At 42.4% G+C, this 26,592-nt stretch overlaps 1 protein-coding gene and 1 non-coding gene across 3 annotated transcripts in view; one reads left to right on the top strand and one right to left on the bottom strand.

The window, feature by feature from the left end:
- Adcy9 (adenylate cyclase 9) overlaps window positions 1–26,592 on the bottom strand; it is a 161,251-nt gene that overhangs the window by 67,265 nt on the left and 67,394 nt on the right. The window lies entirely within an intron of this gene.
- Window positions 24,158–24,299, top strand: LOC115072670. Its single transcript, XR_003851699.1, has one exon. It is a non-coding gene; the product is annotated as a small nucleolar RNA SNORA67 (small nucleolar RNA).

Raw genomic sequence — 26,592 nt, forward strand, 5'->3', positions numbered from 1 at the left:
CAGCCAGGGCAACACAGCAAGACTCACAAAAGCACTATGTATGCATATACACACAGACACACAAAGTATATGATATACATGCAAATATACAATTATACACACATAGAGAGAGAGCACACAAATTTGGCAAATATTAACAATTAGTAACTCTAGGGAGCGTGGCATATTGGTGTCTGTTATACTATTCTTTCAACTTTTCTGTAGGTTCATAACTTTTCAAAATAAAAAATTGGTGAACAAAAGCAAAAATAGCAAACCAAAGAGCAAATGCGATCAAACAGCAAAGCCAAATGCTTAAAGGCAAACACTTGAATAAGAAAACCAGAAAGCAAGGCAAGGATGTAACTACTGGTAATGGCAAGACTGACCACCTTTGATAAGAAGACAGAAAGGGGTGGCTACTCTCTTTTGCAGCCTTTCTGGTAGATACTGGTAATCACTTTCCAATAATCAGCTTACATTATTATATATAGTCTTTCATATCTGTATCATATTTCACATTTATTTATTTTTATGTGTATGAGTATTTTGCCTGCATATATGTAAGTGTACCATAAGTGTGCAATGCCTACTGAGGCCAGAAATAAGATCCTCTAGAACTGGAGTTACAGACAGCTATTAGCTACCATGTGGGTGCTAGGAACTGAACCTGGGTCCTTTGCAAGAGCAGCCTGTGCTCTTAACTGCTTAACAATCTCTCCAGCCCCATATTTCACAAGTTTTTAAAAGTTTTGCAGGGGCTGGAGAAATGGCTCAATGGTTAAGAGCACTGGTAACACTTTCAGAGGATCCGGTCTTGGTTCCCAGCACCCACATGGCAGCTAACAACTGTGCTGACCAGGGGATCCAACTCCCTCTTCTGACTTCCACTGTACAACTGACACAGGTGCACTTACACACATGCAGGCAATACACTCACACACATAAAAAATAATAAAATATATTTCTGTAAAGTTTTGCAAAAGCACAGACTGAGCAAGGAAAGCTGACTGTGGAGTGTGAGAGACAGGTCAGAATCGAGTACAGGAGAAGAGCAACCCACCCTCTCAGCTCTGTGCTGCCAAGAGTTTGGTCCCCATCTTTTCCCTCCCCAAGTGCATAGTCACACAGTCAGAATACTGCTACCCTTACTGCATCACTATGATGCAAGGTTTCTCATATTTGGTTACTATGCAGACACACCTAACTTATACTTCAGACTGATGGATTAAAGATCCTAGGAGGTGGTCACTCTGTGAAACAAAAATGTTTTCCAGGAAGTTATTTTGCTATAATTCACATATAAACACCAAAAATATTTAAAACTTCCATGGATTTTGATTCTTAATTCTTTTCTCCTGCTATTGCTGTGAAGTTAGTAGAGACAAAATATTTATTGTTTACAGCTACTTGCAATGTTATTCCAACTGAGCTGGTCAGAGTGGTTTATTACCAAGCTAACTATCTCAGATTGCAGACTGAAGACAGATCTCCACTCCCAGGATGAGGGAACCCTGGACACTCTTGTTGAAGGCTCCCTGACAAGCTGGTGTCAGCATCACTGTTACACCTCAGCTCCTGGACTCCAGAGCCAAAGCTCCTGGGTTCAGATCCTGATCCTACAGATGGCATGCATCGTCTAAAGCAACTACTTACCTTCTCTGTGTCTTAGTTCCTTAGTCTGATGGGGCATAATAATTTCTCCTATCATATAGACTTGCTGAATATTAAATGAGTAAATAAATGTTCATAACGTGCTTACAAATATGCCTGGTATGCATGAGCGTCAACTCTGGCTTGTTCAACAATGTTATAGTTTACTTCGTGACCAGCTTGGCTAAAGACAGAAGCTGTTTAACACAGAAGCAGATGGGTAGAATAAGCAAGGACTCCAGGTATCTGAAGGTCGTCACACCTGACCGCTTCCCTGTTGGCAGCAAGGTAAGCCAGCACATTATGGCAGTGTGCAGCAGCCATAGTCCCTCCTGCTTCAGGAACTGACTTTAGGAAGGTGGAGAGAAGATGGTGATTGCTCCTGTCTACATCCCATGCCAATTTTCTCTTGTAGTCTAGACCATACATGGACTTCCAATTTGGCCAAGCTGACATATCTAACCACCCCTGGTCAACGTGATATCCATATATACCCTGTTCTCTTTACAACATTCTTATCTTCAAATGCTATCAGTAGTAATCAGGTTCTACCTATTCCAATGATACACTCCTTAAGATACAAAATATTCTACTCTCCTTTCCAAAGGGGTGCCCTGAACCCTCTTATTTTCATTTCCCTTCTATCTGAATTACACTCCTTGGTATCTCGTGTGATGAAGAGGTGATTCTGGTTATGGTACTCAGCTAGAGAGCTGATAGCACCCTGAGGTACAACTGGGAAAGGTATTTGACCCTGTGGCTGGAGCGCAGTACTTCTGGTAGTATTCGCTATCCAGTACAAAAGGCAAACACACTCACCAGCACACAGGTGCCAGGAAATATGTGATTTGCTCCAGCAACATGGCCACATCTGGCACAGCAGTTGCAACTGGTATCACCAGTTAGTTAAGTTTATGACAATCCAGTGCCATTCTCCAAAATCCATCTTCTACACAAGCCTTCTGCTGTTTCTGCGAGTTGAATGGAGATGTAGCAGGAACCATTGCCCTTGCATCTTCCAGATCTGTCCTGGTGGCACTAGCTTCTGCCATCCTAGGAATATGGTACTGCTTTGGGCTTATTATTTGGGAAGACAGAGTAATTCTGGTGACTTCACTTACCACTCTGATGGCGAATGCTGCCACTATACAGTTATGCCTTTCAGAACTGACAAACAGAATAGGCAGATAAACCTTTATAATTACTTAATATTTAATATACACTAATGTATAAGTATTAAGTACCCCATATTAATTTTGCCTAAGTTCAAAGTTAATGTAAGTGCAATTGACATGTTGTGTGATTATACATGCTCATGCCAAAGTTAACCACACTCATTCTTTACTCAAAAACGAAAAACATTTGCAAGGCATCATGGCATACACCTTAATCCCAGCTCTCAGGAGGCAGAGGCAAGCAGATCTCTGTAAGATTGAGGCCAGCCTGATCTACATAGCAAGTTCCAGGCCAGTTGGGGCTACAGGGAGGCCCTATCTCAAAAATACCAAAACATACACACACACACACACACACACAGTCTGCCTCTGAAAAACCTATGTGCATGTCACTCCAATTATGGGGGGGGGGATGCTTAGCAGCTGCACTTTCTCAGGGAACCATCATCTCTTTCTACCTTCTCAGGGAGAATTTTATTTTTCCTGGGTTTTTTTTTTGGGGGGGGGTATCTTTTTTGAGAGAGGGTATCCCTGTAGCCCCAGCTGTCCTGGAACTCACTATGTAGACCAGGCCGGCCTTGAACTCACAGAGATCCGCCTGCCTCTGCCTCCCAAGTGCTGGGATCAAAGGCGTGCGCCACCACATCCGGCTTTTTAAAAAAACTTGTTCATTTGTTTTATTTTTTCCAACTTCCAGGCTCTAGGGTTTAAAGAGTCAAAGGGCCCTGTTCCCACTGTCTTCACCAAAAATAAGCCAGCTCCTCAGAATCTTTGCCATCAGAATCTTCCACCTCCTCTTAGTAGGCAGGAACGGTCATCTTTTACATCCCAGCAAATTGGTTTTCAGTATCCCATGGCCAGATGAGCTTGGAACTCAGTCCAGTAGCTTCCATTTGTTATGACTGTGTCCTGGTAAACTCTGGTCCCCTTTACCTTCTTTAATAGCTCCAACACATACCACACATCTGTGCTGGATAGCTTTAGAGTCAACTTGACACACCTGGGTTGAGGGAGCCTCAATTGGGGAATTGCCTCAATTGCACTGGCCTGTGGCCATGTCTGTGGGGCATTTTCTTGATTGTTGAGTGATATGGGAGGGCCCAGCCCACTGTGGGTAGTGCCACCCCTGGGCAGGTGGGCCTGTGTTGGATAAGAGAGCAAGCTGAGCAAGGGTCAGGGGAGCAAGCCAGTAAGCAGCGTTCCTCCAAGGCCTGTGCTCCAGCTCCTGCTTCCAGGTTCCTGCCCTGAGTTCCTACCTTGGGCTCCCTGACGAACTGTGACCTGGGAGATGTAAGCTGAATAAACCCTTTCCTCCCCAAGTTGGTACTGGTCACAGCAATGAAGAAACAAACTAGGGCAACATCCTTGGAAGCCTTGTGAATAATGCTTCTGTCTGACCTTGGCCATGCAGTCCAGCTCTGTCTTTGAGCAAAGCCCAGCCCTGTGCTAGAAAGCCTCACATGAAATTGGAGAGAAGTACTGGAATGCAGTGCAATGAAGGCGAAAACAACGATCAGTGCTAGGGAAGAGACAGTTGTGACTACTATTCAACATTTCTGAAACCCATGTGACTACACAGAGTTCACAACGTGAAGTCCTCATTATCTCATCTGGAAAGACGAGAAGCATGGTTAGGTCTTATCCCAGTTAGTGCATCACAGTTCTCCAGTTATTCCAAACAAAGCCTCCCAGGCAATGTTTCTCTTTCCTCTCCCTAACCACTGAGCCCTACAAGGCTCCATGTTGAAGTGGTCCCCTTCCCTCTACTCCCACTAGCTGCATCTTACTTTCTCCAGGATCCAAACACCTTTCACCTAGTCTACTGAGTTGTACTCTTTCAAATCATCCTCTATGCTATCACTTAATATATCTGGCTCTAAAACCTACTATGGTTGCTTCTCATTTAAAAAAAAATTCTGAGCCAGAGACAGTAACGGCTGTAGGCTAGCTTGGTCTACAAAACAAGTTTCAGTGCTATAGAGTGAGATCCTGTCTCAAAAAAAAAAGTTCTGGTTAAGGCAGCATATGCCTGTAGTCTCAGCTATGTGGGAAGCTGAGGCAGGAGGATCACTTTAGTCCAGGAGTTTGAGGCTAAACTGGGCAATATAGCAAAATCCTGTCTCTTTTTTAAAAAAATTCATAGTAACAACTAACCTTTGGAGAACACATCTGTGTCATTCATTATCCAGAGCACTCTATATCACTATTACCACACTCCATCCACACCAGTTCATTGCTACAGATGTCAGCTAACAGAGTAAGGCACAGACTCCAATGTGGCACACAAAGCTGCTCACAACCCAGCCTAAGACCTGCTCCCACCCCCTTCCTCTAAGATGTGTGGTGTGGCTTCTCACAAGCCCCATATATTTTCAATACATGCTTTCCTGCTGCCTCCTGGCCTTTTTAGGCATTCCACAATGTTGCCATGCCTGTCTTGTTAAGGGCTCCAATTATAGTTAAAAATGTTCTAAGTGTATGCTTTTATGATTGAAAAATAAAACTTTTCTTTTGCTGAAACAACTGAGTTTAATATATCCTTCCATATAAAAAAACACTCCAGTGATGCTTCAACTCAGCCTGAAGTTCTAGCTTCTGTGAACATACTTTGGCCCATAGTGTTGTGGATTTTGTCTTCCAGGCCACAGCTCCTAGACTTGCAAGTATTTGAAGAGCTAGATTTGAGTTTAGTGTCCTCAAACTATCTTTTTGTCCTTTTTTTTCATTTTTATTTAATCAGTGACGCCTAAATAGCAGGATGGAAGTTATGAAGGAATAATCTGGAAGTCTTCAGCCTGGACATAGCTGTTTTCAAGAAAAGGAATGGTGAGGCTGCTGAGCACTATCACACTTCCCTGGTTCCTTCCTGACCTAAAAAGGAGTTGTTACTAAAGATGACACTCCCTTTAATAAGTATTTTAAGAAGTGTCTTATTCATGTCAAGATATTGACTCCAGGCAGGTGTTAAAATAGGTATTTTTATCTGCTGACTGAGCTGTCATTAATAATGTTGCCTATGTGGCACATCATATCCCATGACCTTGTTTGATTTTCCAATGAGACAAGTGAGACAACTCTACCCCCAGCAGAGATGGAGGCCTGAAAACCACAGAACAGCACTTATCTTGGGATTACTTCTATGCCACAGATGAACATCGACCTAAAACTTCAGCATGGAAAACATCACACAAGACAAAGCAGAAAATCAAACTGCAACGGGAATCATGCATGAAGCACTGAAGACCAGCAGATTCCTAAGACTTTCCAAGAAACATCAGGGTCTAGGAATGCCAGATTTGGACTAGAGCTTGCTGTTAGCAGAGGAACCACCCCCACTCATAATTCTGTTTCTACTCTTTTGCTTTCTAAGGGACCCCTTTCTAAACTTTTTCTGTATTTTCAGATGCACCATCAAGGGTAAATGACACTTGATTCTATCTAATAGCATATAGTTTGGGGATCACAAATAAAATGCACTGAATTCCATCCTTATAATGTATTATTTTATGCCAATACTAGAGGAAAAAGAGAAAATAACATTTAAAGAAAATATGATTATTTATACAGTTAAGCTAAAAACTTTATTTTTATTTATCTGAACTCATTTGGAAGGAAGGAAGCAAGGAAGCAAGGAAAGAAGGAAGGAAGGAGGGAGGAAGGAAGGAAGGAGGGAAGGAAGGGAAGGAAGGATGGAAGGGAGGAAGGGAGGGAGGGAGGAAGGAAGGAAGGAGGGAAGGAAGGAAGGAGGGAGGAAGGATGGAAGGGAGGGAGGGAGGCAGGGAGGCAGGGAGGTAGGGAGGTAGGGAGGGAAGCAAGCAAAAGAGGCTGGGAAGATGGTTCAGTGGGTAAAAGCACTTGCCATGCAAGCCTCATGACTGACCTGAATTCAGTCCTTGGAACCCACAGTGGAAGGAGAGAACTGACTCCTCCAAATTGACCTCTGACCTCTATACACATGCTGAGGCACACATATAACAATAAATATGTAAAAATTTAAAAGAGTGCCAGGGCTAGTTCGGATGGGCAATCAGAAAAGACCTTTCCAGGGTAGATGAGATGAAGCAGGGGTGGTGAGAAGGAATTGGCTTGAGAAAGTCCAGGAGAGGAGCATTTTATACTCATTATTTGAGACATGTTCTCACTATGTAGCCCCAGCTAGCTTAGCTCTTGCTATGTGGACCAGACTAGCCTTGAATTTGTGGCAATTCTCTTGCCTTTGCCTCCCAAGTGCTTGGATTGTAGGTGTGTGCCATCATACCCCTTTCAGAATATTTTAAGAATAGTAAAGCAAAAGGCTTTGAAGGGGAAGGAAAAAACACCAGCATATTAATAGAGGGAAGACACTTATGGGAGCATATAGAACAGAAGAGAATGTGTACATAAAACAAGAGGAAGCTGGATGTGGTGGCACATGCTTATAATCACAGCATTCAGGAAGCCAAGGCGGGAGTTCTATGCAAACCTGAGTTATATAGCAAGACCATGTCTTGGAGAAAAAAAAAAAAGATTGGGGGGGGAGGGGGGATAAGGGCAAGTTACTTTTCCTCTCAGTTTTCTCATTTGGGAGACCCTGTCTCAAACAACAACAACAACAACAAAAAAAAAAGAGGGCTGAAGAGATGGTTCAGTAGTAAGGGCACTGACTGCTCTTGCAAATGACCCAGGTTTGGGTCCAAGAACCCACAAGGTAGCTCTCAACCATCTAGAACTCCAGTTCCAGGGGATCTGACACCCTCTCCTGGCCTCTTTAGGCATTTTATTCATGTGGTGCACTTACATCCATGCAAGCAAAATATTCATACACATAAAAATAAAAATAAATAAAATTTAACAACAAAAAAGAAATAGCTTGGTGCTGGAGATATGGCTCAGTGATTAAGAGCACTGGTTGCTCTTGCAGAGGATTCAGGTTCAGTTCCCAGCATGGACAAGAAGGGTAACAACCATCCATAACTCCAGTTTAAAGGTATCCAATGCCCTCTTCTGGTTACCTTGGGCATTGCACACACAGATGCACTTATATACATGCAGGCAAAACTCATATACATAAAATGAAATAAAAAATTGTTTAATGAAATAGCTTAACTAGAATCATCTAAACTATAAAGTGCTTCTTATTAATTATAAAATATTATGATTTATGAAATAAATAAAATTCTATGATTTAATCAAGCCATATGTTTTTTTAATGTGTCTGAGTGTACTGCCTATATGCATGTAAGTGCACCCCTGTCATGCAATGTCCATGGAAGTCAGAAGAGAGCAATGGATCCCCCAGAAACTGGAGACAGTTGTTAGCCACCATGTGGGTGCTGAGAACTGAACCCGGGTCCTCTGCAAGAACAGCCAGTGTTCTTAATCATTTAGCCATCTCTCTAGCCTCCTGATCAAGTCATTTTTGTTCAAGATGTTTACCAACACATACAAAGGAAATCTGAAAATGATTTCTGAAGAGAAAGATTCACATATTAGAGACCTAGATGTCTCAATTACAAACCTATAGAGTCAAAGAATTTTAAATTCAATTACCAGGGAAACAACACTTTAGTATCAACAAGCACATTGCATTTACTCTTGGGGAAAAAAAAGGTGTTTATAGTTACTTGAATATAAATCAATTTGAGCTCTGGATGGTCATAAATCCCAATACAGAAGGCTGCTCTATTTTAAGAGAAACATAGCAAGAGTATCATTTTGAACGTGTATACATTTTAGGAAGGGCTCCAGAACCAGAGCCTTGAGAGTCTGTCCCATCCCACTGTTTTCAGGACCTAGCTCTGAGGTCACATCCACACCGGGGACAGAGAGCCGATGCTCCACCCACCTCCACCTCCCCTGTCCCCAGAACAATAAATCTTTTCCCAGACAAACATTCCTCTTCCTGGCCTCATGGTGAATGGCTCCTGGCTCCCCTATTCCACTGAAAATTCTTTGAGAGATGAGACTGTGCTACTTCTATGTTGCTCATGAAGCAAACATGCAATAAATATTTATTAAAACAAACTCATGAATTAATTTAATATTCTTAGTTCACAAAATGCAAAAACATCATAACTAATCCTTTGGACAAAGGCCTGAATGTTCGAGTCTAGCACCATTTTTAGATAGTTTGAAAATCTGTGAGGGAAGGTAAGGATAAGAGAAAACAAGAAGTGGGTAAGAAACATCAATGCCTAAGTAAGAATAAGTAGTTTGATGTCTGCTTTTATTATAAATGAGCAAAACTTTTCTCCCAATTTCCTTCATTTCCTTTTTTCCCTCTTTCTCCTCCCCAACACCCACCTTTGGTGGTGGTGGTAATGGGAAAGGGAGGTCAAAACTGGCCTCATGTAACTAAAGATGGCCTTGAATTCCCAATCCTCCCACCTCTGTCCCAGAGGGCTGGGATTACAGGTATGCTATACCACACTTGGCCTTTTTTTTTTGAGAAACTTTCTTATTGTGTGTCCCAGGCTGGCTAGAATTCATGCTTCAGCCTCCTAAATGCTGGGATTACATGCTTGTGCCACCATGCCCAGAACTTTTTAATTTTCTTGATCCATCTAGGAAGGAAAGATTTCAGATAATAACTAGTTTTGAAACTCCTTATGAATTTGTAATTCATGTGACTGATAAAAAGCCAGGGCTTTAAGAAGCTGCCCAAGGTCACAGAAGTCATGAGTGATATGTGGTAAGCAAGGTTCAGCACTAAACCACAGGGCATATGCATTTCCCATACCTTCCAACTTGTAGTCATTGACAGTTCACGAAGATCTATGCTGGGGAAGCAGCTACAATGTTTTTTTGGTTTTTTTTGTTTTGTTTTTAGGGCTGATTTTTTTTTTTTTTTTTTTTTTTTTTTTTTTTCAACAGGGTCTCCCTGTAGCAGCAGCTGGCCTTAAACTTGCTATGTAGACCAGGCTGGCCTTGAACTCACAGAGATCTGCCTGCCTCTGCCTCCCAAGTGCTGGGACTACAGGCATGCACCACCATACCCAGCTTCTTTAAAACTCTTTAACAGGCATAATTACTAGGTTTAGATTAAATAGTGGTAGAAGAGCCTCAATACTTTTTCATGAAATATATACATTTAATATTGTTTTGGAAATTGCTACTAATCTCATTTAGAATTCTTCTCACTCTGGTGAGAAGCTTCTTACAGCAGATGGAAATTAACACAGAGGCACACAACTAGTCAATGTACAGAGAATGAGACTAGGGCCTGCTTAGCCCTGAATAAGATACCTATCTCAAACCCTTGCCTCTCAAGGTTTGGGGATCATTGTGGAAGAAGGGGCCAGAGGTGGTGGATGAATACAAGGAAAGTGTTTTCCAGACAGCAGGGCAGTTACTCATATGAACTCACACCAATGGTGACAGCATGCACAAGACCTATACAAGCTCAAGCCAAACAAAATCCTAGCATAGATGGGGAGATGATGGATAAGAAGCCTCAATCCTCAGGCTAGAGAGATGGCTCAGCAGTTATGAGCACTAGCTGCTTTTGCAGAGGACCCGGGTTCAATTCCCAGTATTCATACGGTGACTAACACCTGTCCTTAACTCTAGTTCTAGGGGAATCCGATGCCCTCTTCTGACCTCCACAGGCACTGCATGACACAGGTGCACTTACATACATGTAGGCAAAACACTCATATACATAAAATAAAAATAATAAATAAAATACAAAAAAAGAAGCCCCAATCCTAACTGGAGAACTATTGACAAAAATAGCTGCTGGAAGAAGGAGAGTCAGTTTTCTTTAAGGTGTGATGTTGGGTAGGTTGAAGAGGTTCCAGGGGATGCCCCCACACTGAAGGACATTTGGGAACACAAACTCAATAGGTCTTTAAAAATAGAGAACATGAAATCAGGGGGTAGAAAGAGGGGTACAAATAGGGGAGTCTGAATATGATTAAAATAAATTATATGAAATTCTCAAAAACAGTAAAACTATTAAAGCAAAAAGTTTTGAAGAAAGTATTTAATTTTATTTATTTATTTATTTATTTATTTATTTATTTATTTATTTATGTGTATAAGTGAATTGCCTGCATGTGTGTAAGTGCACCCATGTCGTGAATGCCCATGGAGGTCAGAAGAGGGTGTCAGATCCCCTGTAACTGGAATTATGGACCGTTGTTAGCTGCTATGTGGGTGCTGGGAATCAAACCTGGGTTCTCTGAAAGGCAGTGCTCTTAATCGCTGAGCTATCTGTCCAGCCTCAAAAGAGTCTTTGAAAATTCTAGGCTAGGGCCAGACATAATGCTGCAGGCCTTTAATCTCAGCACTTGGGAGGCAGAGGCAGGCAGATCTCTGTGAGTTTAAGGCCAGTCTGTCTAATCCACATAGTGAGTTCCAGGCCAGACAGTGCTACATCGTGAGACCTTATCTAAAAAATAAAATTAAAAGTCCTAGGTTACTAGTCGATGTAGATAACTTTTTTCTTTAGTTTTTGTTGTTGTTTTGAGTTTTTGTTTGTTTTGAGACAGGGTCTCATTAGTAACTCAGGCTGGCCTCAAACCTGCTCCAATACTTCTGCCTCGGTGCTGGGATTACAGGCATGTCCCTGATTTACACAGATAATCTTGTCAAGATTTTTCACACAATTCAGTTGTCAAGATAGCATTTCTCTTACACTGATAAGCAGGGAATTTGTTATAGTCATTATGTAAAAGTCCCTTCTTTTCTAGGGGCAAGTGGCTGCAAAGAGGTTCCTGTGTCCCATGCTAGAATTCTTTCAGGGCAGAAAGCAAAGGGACATGGGCACCTACACTGAGTCCTCAGGGCCATGCCTGCATAGACCCATGAGAATTTTGGCTGAGGAGTTTTGCTTCCTCAGCAACTGGATGACAAATCTTCCCAGCAACACCTGACACTCAACTTGAGAGACAGGCAAAGGGACATTCATCTCAGTTCTCTGCTCACAACAATGAATGCATGCTGGTCCCAAGACTAGCAAAGAGCATGGCTTTTCTCTATAGTAAGGGTGGCCACTCCCTAATGATTAGGGTTTTTTGTTTTTTGTGGGGTTTTTTGTTTTTTTTTTTTTTTTTTTTTTTTTTTTTTTTTTGGACGAGGGCTCCCCCCAAAAATTTTTTGGTCTTTTTGAGACAGGGTCTCCCTGTAGCCCCAGCTGTCCTGGAACTCACTATGTAAACAAGGCTGGCCTTGAACTCACAGAGATCTGCCTGCCTCTGCCTCCCGAGTGCTGAAATTAAAGGCATGCGCCACTATGACCGGCTATGATTAGGTTTTTTAGTGAGCAGATTAGAGGAAATACATTTATTTTCCAAAACCACTCAAATACTGAGCCAGTTCCCTAGTACCAAAGGATGCAGATGGCCACAGCTGAGAGGAGCTGATGGAATGGAGGTCTAGGAATTCTGGGAGCCTTGATATTGGGGCTCCACTGGTGTGGGCAGCAGATGGCCCAGCAGAGGCCAGGGTCCAAGATGGGAAACTACTTTGAGGTTATGAAGATTCACACTGCCTGGAAATCTCAGACTGAATTCCAAGAACATGGTAAGAGAAAAGACTTTGGGGTTCAGATAAGCAATAAGGCCTCTTGAGAGCACTCGCTCTCAAGTGTGCACTTGCCCTTTCTTCAGGAACCCACCCTGATCCCCTGGGAAACATGATGCTAGACGCTATCCTGTTTCCAGTCCATACGTAAGAAGCTAGCTCTGCACTCACCCTGGACAAAACAGGTCTGCATCAAGGAGGTGTGCCCAAAAAACAAGCTGCTCACTGGTTTCTGGCCCTTCCCATTTGGGTGAAGGGGTGAAACAGAAACACCCAATAATCAGAAACTGTTAGAGAGGCATCAAAGAAACCTAGTTAATCCTAAGTACTGTTTTAAAACTGTATTTATACTGTCACTTTAAAATTAGAAAACATTAGTAACATTAAAATGTCTCTTTTAAAAGAAAGTGACTATGAATTGTTCAAATTTCAATTAAGTCTTTGTTCAACAGTGAAAATCATCCTAAATTAGTTCCATACACTGACTGTGAAACACAACAATTTATTCCTTTGTCATGGTTTCCCATTCTGTTCTTTATGTAACTTTTCTTTGTTCAATAAATGGCAGGACAATTTCATAATGGAGTTTATTTTGAAAATTGAGTCACTCAAACCAAGGTGAGGCTAACTTAACCCTATAGCTCCTGTCCTTGAGTAGGGACACAGGTGAGGTGAAAAGAAATAAAAGTGCATCTGCAAGAAACACAGACAGGAAGGCACTCATCCCAGTTCAAGATCCAGGCCCGAATGGCAAACCATTGTTCTCTGCCTTGGCTGCCTGGTTCTCTGACCACTCCTAATCCTGAAGGTCTCCAAGAACTACCTGGTCAGGGCCTCTGGTCATTCACTAGAGAAGACCCAATAGCATTGCTAACAACAAAACCCCTGGTCTTCACACCACAGCTCAAAACCCAAGCAGTTGAACAGAGAGTTCCCAGAGCCACCAGGACTTGAACTGACTAGGGGTTAGTCCTGATTTCAGTGAGGAAATAAGTTATTCCTAAGCAGTAGATGGATGGTGCAGCAAAGGTCACTACCAAGAAAGTGACTCATACAGCTCAGGCAGAAGACTGCTCACTGGGAACTGGAAAACTACACTCTGCCACCTTGTTATCCACATGTTTATTTCAAAGAGCTGTAGATAATGAGGATCTCTCCCCTGCTTTGAAGAGCTGGGAATCTAACCTAGGACCATATAGAACAAATTTGCAGGCTGGCCACAAATAATCAGAAATGGACAACCCCCACCCCCAAAACCAGGGCAAAACCCATTTTCCATCACGTGTTTGACCAGCTCTGACTCAAGCCCAGCCCCAACCAAGGATCTTGACATATTCTGCCTGATCACCTCAAAAGAAGTGCTGGCTTGAAAATGGATAGTTCTTTTGACCACCAAGCAGAGCAGTATCAGCACTCCTCTGAGCGAGACACACTGCCTCAAGCTTCCAATGGAACATTTCTACAACTGTGTTCCCATCATCAACAGAGCCAGCCTGTACTCTAGTCTAGTCTTCCCTCTTGATCAGAAATGTCAATATGTCACTCTGTTTAGGCTATTGGTACAAAGAACTGTCCCTAGAACAACAGAATCACTTTATAAGGCACTTGTGATGGTTAATCTTATTGCCAACTTGATAAGATTTAGACTCACCATGGAAATCTTTGGTGATGCCTACAATGGACATTATATTTAATTAGCATGGGATAACCCTTCCTAAATATGGGTGGCACCATTCCCTGAACTGGGATCCTGGACTGAATAAAAATGAGAAAAGGAGCTAAGCACCATTATTCGTCTCTGTCTTTTTCTGGACTGGCTGCAATTCGACCAGCTGCCTCAAGCTCCTGCCACTACGACTTTCCTGCCATGATGGACTGAGCCCTTAAACTGTGAATCAAAATAAACCTTCCCCCTTTAAGTGGCTTTTGTCAAGTATTTTATCAGAGCAATGAGAAAAGTAACTAATATACTTGTATTACTGGCCAGCACAGGCTGACCTAAGTCTGTCCACCATGGCCCACTCCTGTGGCTGGTGGCAAGGGCCAGAGCTAGATGACCCAGTGGTCAAAAGACTGGTTACATACAAGGCTACTGATCAAACAAACAAAAGTAGTAAAGTGAATAGGAAGCACCTGTTTCTTTTAGAGTTGACTAAGAGAAACACAACTAGGGAATGGGGTAAAGTTAAAATGAGCCATGTGATGAGCCAAGCTCATACCTTGTTTCTTATAGTTAGGTGGATAATATAGAACTCTATATGTACACATGCCTACATGTATGAATGAACCAATATGTGTGTACAGAAGTTATATACATATATTTAACTTCCTAACTATTCCTATTAAGTTCTAATAGCCATCCATGATACCACAATGTCAGTGAAGACGGTGCTTACCCTTCTGTGCTAACAGAAACCAGAGTTTATTGTAGAAATGGCCAATTCCAATACTGGGACAAGAAACATCTGAGATGAGCCTAGAAAGTATTGTCCAAAAGTAAAGGGGTGCTCAAAGAGTAGTATGCACACATCAAAAGGGCAGAGAGCCAGCTTGAAGGAGCTCACACTGGAACAATCTGAGCATCAAAGCAAATGTTGATAGTAATGGATTACAACCCAGTGAGTCTATAAATAAATGGATGAAAGGGGGGAAAAGAAGGCAGGAGGGCAGCCCAGTGAGCAGGCTGCCTCTCTTATAGTGGGACACCAACTAACAAGCATAGAAGGAATGATACAATTAGAAAAACACCATTTGGTAACCACCATGCTAACCAATTCAGGCAAGAATCATCAAAGGTTGCTAAAAGTCATGGGTAAAAGTTTAATGAGACAATATTAACCCAGTCCCCAAATATCTCCCTATAAAAGAGCCAGGCGTGGTTGGCACGCCTTTAATCCCAGCACTTGGGACGCAGAGACAAGTGGATCTTCGAGGCCAGCCTGATCTACATAATGAGTTCCAGGACAGCTGGGGCTACAGGGAGACCCTGTCTCAAAAAGACAAAAAAAAAAAAAAAAAAAATATCACATTTTACAAAAATTTAAAAAAATTGCTAACCAAGGGGCTGGAGAGATGGCCCAGTGGTTAAGAGGACTGGCTACTCTTGGAGGACTCGGGTTCAATTCCCAGTACCCACATGGTGGCTAAAAACCATCCATAACTCCAGTTCAAGGGGAATCCAATGCCGCCTTCCAACCTCCAAGGGCACTGACTGACACAAGTGCACTTACACGCATGCAGGCAATATACTCATACTCACAAGATAAAAATAATAAAAATTTTAAAAATGCTAACCAATTAATTTTACAACAAAGAAATCCTGTAGATTCTGCTTCAAGTAATGAAAGTTAAAAGATCTAGAAATGAGACACATTAAAAGCTATGCATGTTCCATCAGGGTGTGCCTGGATGTAGGCAGCCCTTTCTGCAGTATACTTCCTCAAAACACATCCTGAGTGTAGTTATGGGCAAACACAAAGCCAACCTAAACTGACAGACATTCCACAAAGTAACCAGCCAGTTATTTTTCCAAATGTCAAGGTCATGAAGAACAAAGCTGAAGGAAGGACTGGTCACAGATTGAAGAAGACTCCAAGACAACTGGCAGGGCATTTCACTCTGGTGGAACTCTAAAGAACATTCCCCATCGACAACTGGCAAAGCGTGAAGGGGCCCAGGGATTAGGTAGTGGGTGGTGACAACATTAATTTCTTGACTTGGGAAATTGCTGGACATGTGGAGAGCGATCTTGTCTGTAGGGAATACACAGAGGTATACTTAGGGGTGCTGTCTGAAACCTGATTCCCAAATGATTCAGAATAGGAAAAAGAAAGTACACATGTGTTTATGGCACATGCAAGCATATATGTGCACATACTCAGTGGGTGTCAGAAAAAAATATACAACACTAGCATAAGGACTCAGGGTAAAGAACATGTTTGGAAATTCTTTGCTTTTTTGAAGTGTTTCTGGACATTTGGAATATATAGAATTATTATACAGCACCCCGAAGCCCTCACTTGCTCAGCATTCCTACAGATTGTTCAAGGAGGTGTCACTGTTTATTGAGTGCCTGCTACATGAAGTCACAAATCTTGTATGTGTTATCCCAAGCCCCTCCACACAGCAGCGTATGACACTGGCATAACCCTCTTCAGTTCGCAGAAAACAAAAGCAGGTCATGGAGTACACCCCAATGTCACATCAGCCAGGAGGCCACTGCCTGGCTCATTCTCTCAAGGACAATGACTCTAGAAATTCCTGTCATTGCACTGAACTGGACTGACTCCTGGGAAGCAAGTGAAACTTGCTTTAACTCTCAAAGGGAATGTTGTTTACCTCTAAAACATGGCTGCTCTATCACTATGAATCCAAGGCTGGCAGGTGGAGTGGGAAATACAGAGCCAGAACTGAGGGGCTGAGGGACACAAGGGCTTAGGTAAGCTGCTACCCAGTCTCTCAGTGGCCAGGACAGGACTGCCAGGCCCCCAGACACCCCAGTCACATAGTTTGTGTATGGTCACACAAGATGACAACTCTTTGGCAAGACACCCAGATGAAAACATATGTGGTGCTTCCTCTCTTGCTTTAAATGCTAAATGGCATCTGATCATCAACAAGGAGAGAGGATGGGATATAGGATGTTATATACCTGTCAAAGAAAAGGTTATGTCACTTTCTTGGAACCCCTACCCCACTTCCAGTGCATTCCATACACACTCAAATAAGAGTGCTCAACAAACAAATTCTCAATACAAGGCGCATATAGGTTTAATCTCTCCAAATTCATGTCTCCCAGCTCCCAATTGTGACTTTATTTGGAAATAGGGTCTTTGTCAGTGTCATTTAAGAACAAAGATGAGATCCCATTAGATTAGAGCAGTACCTAAGTCCAAGCAGAGTATCCTTGAAAGAGACAGGAAAAGGTAAACAGACACAAAGCAGAAGACCATGTGAAGAGGCAGAGACTGGAGGAACACAGCTGCAAGCCAAGAAACAAACCCACCAGAGCTGAAGAAAGGAGTGGAAGCTGCTTTGCTTTGGGGCTCTAGGAGAACCAACTCTGCCCACCTTGACTTCCCACGTTCTCAGTTTCAGATACTTTGTTACAGTAGCCATAGGAAGCTTATATACCAAAGAATATTTAACATGATTTTTAGTATACCACAGTCTCCCTTAACATGTTAACTATGAAGGTAAATCACATTAACATATTCCTCCTTCAACTAAATGCACCAGTCATAATACTTAGGATCATAAGACTATTAAGCAGTTTCTCTTTAACACTACACTGCTCTTCAACTAACCAGAAAACAATGCAGACTTTGTTAGAGACTAAGAGTGCTTCACTGTATTTTTTTTCCCTAAGAGACAAACTGGTTTATATATTACTAAGAACCTTCCATATGAATGGCACTCTTTTAAGATGTTTTGACATGCTATTCATACAATACAAAGTTCTTTGAACAGGGGCTAAAATATGGAATGAGCATATTTACTGGGCACACATTGCCAGCCATGAATCATACCATATACGTAAGCACATTATCCATAAATCTATTTAAAAGCAGACCATACACAATTTTAAAATGCAATGGAGTAAGCAATCAAGCTACCATCACTAAGTAAGCATAAGGTCTACCTATGATGAATGGTAAAAAGAGAAAATACACTTGGGCTGGAATCCTGGAAACAGTTAAGTTAGGCAGCCCTTTCACAGTTGTTTTTTTTTAATTTGGTCAGTGAAACAAAAAATAATATTGATCTTTGAGAAGGTCTTTCGACAGGAACAGCAGTTGGCATTCATCCCCAGTGCACTTGCCCTTCATCTGGGGTGTTCCGCGTGTGAGCCTCCGTCTATTTATAACAGAGGGGCTCATGTCACCACAATAGTGGATTGTATCGTGCAGCTGTATATGCATATCAAGACAGGCAAAGATGGACAGTCTGAACTTTCATGTTTCCCTTTTTTTGGAGATTTAAAATAACATTTAAAAAGCTGCCAACCAGCAAGGTCACAAAATATTTTTGGATGGCACAGGGAAGGATTGCAAAGCTGTGTTTCACATCAGATGTAGAGGCTGGGGTGTAGCCAGCGAGTTCAGTTGCACAATATCCTGCCAATGCCAACTTCAAAAGTTCTTTGCTTCAGCAAGCTCACAAATGACTCTTTCCTGGTAATAAACAGTGTTTCATAAACTTGCAGGGTCTGCATGATAGGGAATGCCCAGAGGAGTGAGTACTTCCCTGGTCACTTATCACAACCATAACCACCACGATTAGGTTTTTGCTACCCTCACTTCACTCCATCCCTCATCCCTCACCACCCCATAAGCCTCCCCTTCCTGCTTTAGTTCCTCACAGCATATACTAGTGCTATACTATGCATTCCCCCCATAGGTATCAATTCTATGTGTTCCACAAAAATAGGCTTAACATGTCTTTTGTTGACTGATGTGACCTCAGAGTTCAAAATAGTCCCTAGCATGCATTTATTGAACCCATGCTTATGGAATTAATTAAAGTAGCAGAGGCAATGTTATCAAGGTACATATGGAAATTCTGTGACCAGTTTGAGGCTCTGGACTTCTATGGCCCCTTCCCCAACCTTCACAGAGATTCCAGTTTTTGTTTTCATTTTTTTCCCTTGAGGCAGGATCTTTAAAAAAAATTTTTTTACATGTATGAGTGTTTTGCCTGCATGTATGTGAGTGTACCCATGTGTTAATGCCCAAAGAGGCCAGAAGAGGGTGTTGGATCCCCTGGAACTGGAATTACAGGCAGTTGTTAGTGACCATGTGGGTGCTGGGAACTGAACCCAGGTCCTCTGCAAGAGCAGTCAGTGCTCTTAACCGCTGTGCCATCTCTCCAGTCCCTTAAGGCAGGATCCTGTTATGTAGCCTTGGCTGTTCTGATACTCGATATGTAGCAAAGACTGACCTTGAACTCCCCAACAATCTTCCTATTTCAGCCTCTTGAGTGATGGGGCTGCATGCATACGTTATCACTCCCTGCAAGAGTCCAGGTTTGTTTAGACTCACATCATGTAAAAATAGAAGTGGACCCAACCCAATTTTCTCAAAATTTAGAATATGAAAACAGATATCACAGGACTCTGTGCTGAAATAATTTTCATGCAGATTATGTCACTAACCACTCAAGATTCCTGTTTGTTCTCTTGAAAAACCTTGCTAGAAATATTGGATACCAGAAGTACCTCTGGCTAATGAGCAAGTATATCTCTAATTAAATGGCTATAAAATCATCAATTTTATGCAGAAGAGCTCCATATGTCATTCAAGAACTCAAGATTGTACTTTTCTTTCAAGGCTTTACATCAGTGTATCAGGAAACCCTAATAAATGACCTTCAGTAAATGAAATTCAATGATATCCCCGTATCTCAAAACCCTGTAAGGTCAGAAAGCAGCAGAAAGCAGGGCCTCAAAGGAAGGGGAGGAACACAAGGCAGAATGTAAGTGGGCAGAGGGTCCAGGGCTGGCACAGCTGCTGTGTGAAGCTATCCTCCACCATGGAAGAGACCATCAGGTCCCAAAAGCTGGTTTTATTGAGCACAATTCACAAGGGAAGAAGGCTTTGGGCTGCTTTAGGAAGTAATTAATGAGGAAAATAAAGGAATCCCCCTTTCTTATAAATACCCCATCAAAGATGCCTGAATGACAAAACTCCTAGGAAAACAAAGTCCTATGCCTGGGACACACAGGTTCTCTGGCAAGTGGTTTTGAGGGGACTTCCTTGGCCTCCATGAGAAGCTGCATTTTAAAGACACAGCAGGGAGTACTCAGCCAGTACTGTGGGCACATAACACAAATGCCTGCAGCCAACCAGCAGTTTAATACACCTGCACACCCTTAAAACCTCCATCAGGGCTGCTTTCAGAAAAATCTTTGACATCTGGATTCTTCCATTATTTCTTCAACATCAAATCTGAGAGCATTCACAGACTACCTACTACATTGCCCAGCAGTTTTTCTATGTGTCTAAAAGTGCTGTGGCTTCAAAGTTAAGTTTAAAGGAGCATTAGTCTTCTAGGAGTCAGAATTAGGCCTCGCCATAAAAAACAGAATGATGACCTCAAAATTGGTCTCCTGGGAACACTGGGCAGCAGAGTACAATTTACGGGGAACAGATATTCAAGTCTGTCTCTGCAACAGCAGCACTCAGCCCCAGATCAGTCACAGACAATTTGACAACTGCAGTGTCTGATGCTACCTCAGGATGGTCACAGAGACACAGGCACAGGCACAGACACAGACACTCACTCACTCACTCACTCACTCACTCACTCACTCACTCACTCACTCACAGAGTTCAGGATCCTACAGGTACAAACTGCTGAAGCTGTCCTGAGGGATGAGTCTACTGCTGAGTCCTGGCTTACCCTGCAGAGGTTTGGCAAACACCTGGGCTCTTGTAGGCCACCTGTACTGATGAACCCACTTTGATCTTACTCTTCTGTTGTTTAAGGGTTTGGCAGATGAAATTACACTATCTTTTTTTAAAAGCCTATGCTTACTCACTATGAAGGCAATAAAATATTTTTTCTAGAAAAACATGAAAGAGCCAAAATATAGTAATGACAACAACAATAAACAAGCATAGTGGTGTCACCTGCAATCCCAGCATTTGGGAGGCTGAGGCAGGACTACAAGTTACAGGCAAGCCTGGGCTATACAAAAGATTTTCTCTCAATTTTTTTTTGTGGGGGGGGGTGAGCATGGTGGCACCTTTAATCCCAGCACTTGGGAGGTAGAGGCAGGCGGTTCTCTGTGATATGGAGGCCAGCCTAGTCTACATAGCGAGTTCTAAGCCAGTTGGGACCATAGGGAAAACCTGTCTGAAAAAAATAATCCCCAATTTTTTTGAGACAGAGTCTCATGTGTCCTAGGCTGGCCTTCAAGTCACTAGGTAGCTGAGGATGGCTCTGAACTACTGATCAATCCTGTCTCCACCTCCTAAGTGCTGGGATTACAGGTATACACCACCATGCCAGGCTCAAAAACAACAACAACAAAAAAAAAAAAACACTCAAAAGGGCCCAGTGATAGAGTGCTTGCCTAGCATGTACAAGCACTGGGTTCAATCCCTAATACCACACACACACACACACACACACACACACACACACACACAGAGAGGATGATGAGTAACCTCAAATGGAATCAGCAATCACTTCACAATTCAGTACATGTAGAATATAAAAATTATACCAGTCTTAGTGTGCTACCTTGCTATGAGAAGACTAATAATCTTTATTCAAAGTAATTATTGCTAATTAAGCTTATCTCCTAAGATGGAGGTAGACAAAAGAAGTCTCTGGATTAAATACCTCTGTGGTAATTTTGGTTAAGGGCATGCAATCAAAGAAACAATGGGTAAAGTGCTTCTCAACTAACACTAACTTAATGTGGCTATTCATAAGGGATGGGATTAATAAAGATTTTTTTATTTCCATTTTACACATTTTTGCATTGCTGAATTTTTACTATGAGTTTATAATACTCAGAAACTTGGGGAAATAATCCCAAATATGTAGAGAGAAGGCTTGGATTAGGGGTAGAACTGATGGAGTAACAGTGAGAAAGTTGGCAAAACCTCTCCTCAAAAAGTAATTATAAAACTGGAAAAGTTTGTCAAAAACAACTATTTCAGGACTGGATATCTACCAAAGACAAACAACAAATTGAGCAGTGTTTGTTCAGAAGTACTGAGCCTTGTACTGGAACTGTGCAGCCTGTGGGCTCAGCCTAGCATGCCCTTCTCTCACCCCAGCTCCATCAGGTCATGTATCAACCAGGGCAAGTTGGGATCTGAAAACTGGTAGCTCTGCTGCCAGACGAGTGGCTTGATTTGGAGCAGGGCACATGCCCAAGGACATTGTCACAAACAACAGTGATCATGGAAAACTGTTGTAGAAGGTCAACATCTCAGCCAGCCTGAGGTTGCAATCCTGGTGAGGCAAGATGAACACACCAGCCAAAATCCCATAGATCCAGAGAAAGAAAGAGCTTCAATGGGCAGTGCTGAGCTCCCACAGCAACTTAGTAAGCTGAAAGGTTGTACACGTACAAAAGAGACCAGTGAGTTCCCTGGATAGCTACCCACCTCTGCCCGCTGTGAAAAAGAGAGAGAAGGTCTGGCAGACAGCAAAGGCTGAAGCTGACTTCTACATGCCTGAACTTTGAGCATGCTCCTCAACCCATTGGCAGATCCTCTGCAAATTGTGAGAAACCACAGTGCCTCAAGGTATTAGGAATCAACCCAAACTAAGGATGATTACAGTCTAGACTTGCTATAATGTATTATTTAAAGTTTCTATTTTAAAAATCTAATATGAGACATGTAAAGAAACATGAGCCAAGTATGGTAGTACATACCTGTGATCCCAACACTCTCAGGCAGAAGCAGGAGGACCATCACAATCTTGAGGCCAGCTTGGTCTACATAATGACTTCCAGGCCAGTCAGGGCTATATATTGAGACCTTGTCTCAAATAATAATAAAAACAATAATAACAACAACAATAATAACATAACTTTTTGAAGCCATTACTAGAAATTCTGAGGAGGCCCAACATTGGACTTAACAAAGATCCCAAAGTAGCTATCATAAATATGTTCAAATGTTCAAAAACTGAAGGTAAAATTTAGGTATTTGTGTTTAAAGTATTAAAGAAAAGCAAAATGGGAATGACTCCTCAAAGACGAAGAACAGTAAAGAGACACTGATTTTAAAAAGAACCAGAAAGAAAATATAGAGTTCAAAAGTATAATAACCAAAAATTTCACTAGAGGATCTCTATACCAGATTTGAGATAACATAAAGGATCAATGAACATAAAGTTGTCCAACATGAAAAATAAATTTTTTAATGAATAAAAATTAACAGATCTCAGACTTTAAGAGATACTGTTAAGCATACTAATGCACATGTAAAAGAATTCCCAAATGATAAAAATACGAAGGAAACAGAGCCAGGTACAGTGACACATGCCCATAATCCCCACACTTGGGAGTCTGAGAAAGGAGGATCATGAAATCAGGGCCAGTCTCAGCTACATGGCTAGACCCTATCTGGTAAAACAAAATGGCAAAGAAAAACCCACTGGGGCATAATGGTGCGCATCTATAATCCTAGCACTAGGGAAGCTAAGGCAGAAGAAGTTCAATGAAGTTCCAGTTCAATGCTGCCTGGGCTACACAGTGAGACTCTGCCTCAAAAACCAAACAACCAGGGCTGGGGAGTAGCTCAGTTTGTAAAGTGCTTGCCTTACAAGCATAAGGAGCTAAGTTTGATCCCCAGAACCCATGTAAAAACACCAGGCAAGGAGACACATGCTTATGAGCCTAGCACTGGGAAGGTGGAAACAGAAGGATCCCTGGGGCTCACTGACCTGTCAGTCTAGTGGATAGCATAACTAATGATAATACCCAAGGTTGTCACCTGACCTCCATGCACATGTGCACACACACAAAACATAAACACAGAGTAACCATGACACATCATACTTAAACTGCTAAAAGCCAAAACCAAAGAAAAAATATTGAATGCATTAAAAAAAAAATGTAGCCAGGTGTGGTAGAACATGCCTTTAATTCCAGAACTCAGGAGGAAGAAGCAGGTGGATCTCTGTGAGACTGAGGCCAGCCTGAGCTACACAATGGATTCCAGGCCAGTGAGTTCCAGGCTGCAGGGAACCACTGTCTCAAAAAGTCAAAAAAAGAAAGAAAAAGAAAATGTAAAGAGGAACCATAAAAGATTAACAGCCCTTTACGTTAGAAACAATGGAAAGATAGCCAAAGTGTTTAAATAAAAACTGCCTAATGAGTCCAAGGGGATTCTGTCTCCAAGGGGCCAACTAATGCTCTACTCAGGAGCTTAGCAACTTGGAAGAAAACTTGGCATGCCTAAGGTCTTTGGAGAGCAAGGGATACATATTTCCTTTGCCTCACATTGGCTGCCTACATGCATGTTTAAACAACCCAAAAAAATGCCTAATAAGAATTCTAGCCATGGGGCTAGAGAGATGGCTCAGCAGTTAAGAGCACTGGCTGCTCTTGCAGAAGACTTGTGTTCAGTCAGTTTCCAACCCCCATATGGTGGCTCACCCCTATCTGTAACTCCAGTTATAGAGAATCTGATTCCCTCTTCCGATCTCTGTTGGCACCGCACACATACTGCACTTACATACATGCAGGAAAACACTCATGCACATAAAATAAAAATAAACCTTTTTTTAAAAAAAAAATTAACCATTAAAAAAAATCAACCATGGGGCTAGAGAGATGGCTCAGCAGTTAAGAACACTGGCTGTTCTTGCAGAAGACCAGGGTTCGAATCCCAGCGCACCCACATGGCAGCTAACAACTGTCCGTAACCCCAGTTCCAGGGGATCCAACAGCCTCTTCAGTCCTCTGCGGGCTTTGCACGACATGGGTGCACTTACCCTCATGCAGGCAATACATGCATACACATAAAAAAATAATAATAATAAATATTTTTTAAAAAATAAACCATGTTCTTAAAAAAAGAAAAAAAAAGTAATTCTAGTTAGGCCTGGTGTCACAGCACTTGGAAGGTAGAGAGACATGGAGGGCCAGAAGTTCAAGGCCAGCCTCAGCTACATAGCCAATTCCAAGCCAACCTGACTATATGAGACCCTGTCACCCACCAAAAAAGGAAAAAGAAAAGAAACTTAGTTTTTAAGTTCTCCATATAACAAAACTCTATTCCAATAATTAAATAGAAGTAAATGTACACCAAGGTAAGCAAAAGTGGAGACAATTTGTTGCTGTACAAGAATAATAAAACAATCTCTTCAGGCTGAAAGAAAAGGGTATCAGGTGGTAACCTGAATACACATGAAGGAACAAAGAATAGTAACTTCATAGGTAAATATAAAAAACAGTCATAAATATTTTCTACTCTTTTATACCTAGCAAATTTAAAGGACAAGTACATAAAATAGAGCTACAGAGCTTCAATGCTGGGCTTGTAATATACAGACATGAAATATATATCACAAAGGAAGGAGGAAGACAGATTTAATGGAGCAAGTTGTCTGTATTTTGTTGGAAGTGACTTGGTACTGATCTAAGGTAGGCTGTGATGAAATCTATATTGCCATCTCTAGAGTAGTCACTAAAAATATAACTCAAGAAAATTTGCGACTTTCCTGGGCTGCACAGCCTCCAGGTGTCCTGGTGCCAGCACCTTTTCTGGTCCCCAGGAGCCCTCTGGGCCTGGTCCCACCCTCACCTCCCTTTGCTTCCCTGGGCTGCACCACTGCTCCTTGACTCCCCCCAGCCTCTTTCACCCTCCCAGCTCCCCTACCATGTCTCTCCTACTAGCCTGGGTACTGGTCCATTTCTTGTTTTGGCACCCCAGACACCTGGGCTAACCTCTTGGCCTAGAGCCACCACTGCTTCCTGATCCTTTGCATCCCCAGACCAACCCAGTTCCTCCCTGCAGTCCCCAGGAGCCCTCTGGGCTTGGTCCCACCCTCACCTCCCCTTACTTCCCTGGGCTGCAGAGCCTCCAGGCTTCCTGGTGCCAGCACCTTTCCAGGTCCCCAGGAGCCCTCTGGGCCTGGTCCCACCCTCACCTCCCCATGCTTCCCTGGACAGCACAGCCTCCAGTGTCCTGGTGCCAGTACCTTTGCTGGGTACTGGCCCATTTCTTGTCTTGGAACTGCAGACTCCTGGAATGACCTCTAAGCCCAGAATCCTCACTGCTTCCTGATCCTTTGTATCCATGCCAACCCAGTTCCTCCCAGTAGTCCCCAGGAGTCCTCAGGGCCTCTTCCCACCTGCACCTTCATTTGCATCCCTGGGTGGCACAGCCACCAGCTTCCTGAGACCAGTATCTTTCCTGGGCCCTGCTCCCAGGCCAGCCCAGCTCCCAAATTCCTGAGGGCAGCATCTTTCCTCCTCCAGACCTTAGGAGAAAGCCTGAGAGCATCTGAGCCTCATCTCACATGGGCCTCTGTGGGAACTCCTGAAGACAAAAGCAATTGGCCACTCCAATATGAAATCAAAAGAGAGAATCTGAAGCCTAGACTAACAAGCTTTTCATGCCCAACAAGTACACTACAAAGAAACATAAAGTTTATAAAAAGAGGCAGACCTAAATTCAACAAAGGAAGGCTTGAGTTTCACACAAGAATCAGAAACTACAAAAGAAATTCACATGTCAAAGTCAAGAGAATAAACAGTAACATGAAAAACCAAAATAATATATCCCCACCAAATACCAATAGTCCT

The sequence above is a fragment of the Nannospalax galili genome, unplaced genomic scaffold (genome assembly GCF_000622305.1).
Source record: "Nannospalax galili isolate Female #2095 unplaced genomic scaffold, S.galili_v1.0 scaffold471, whole genome shotgun sequence".
NCBI lineage: Eukaryota > Metazoa > Chordata > Mammalia > Rodentia > Spalacidae > Nannospalax > Nannospalax galili.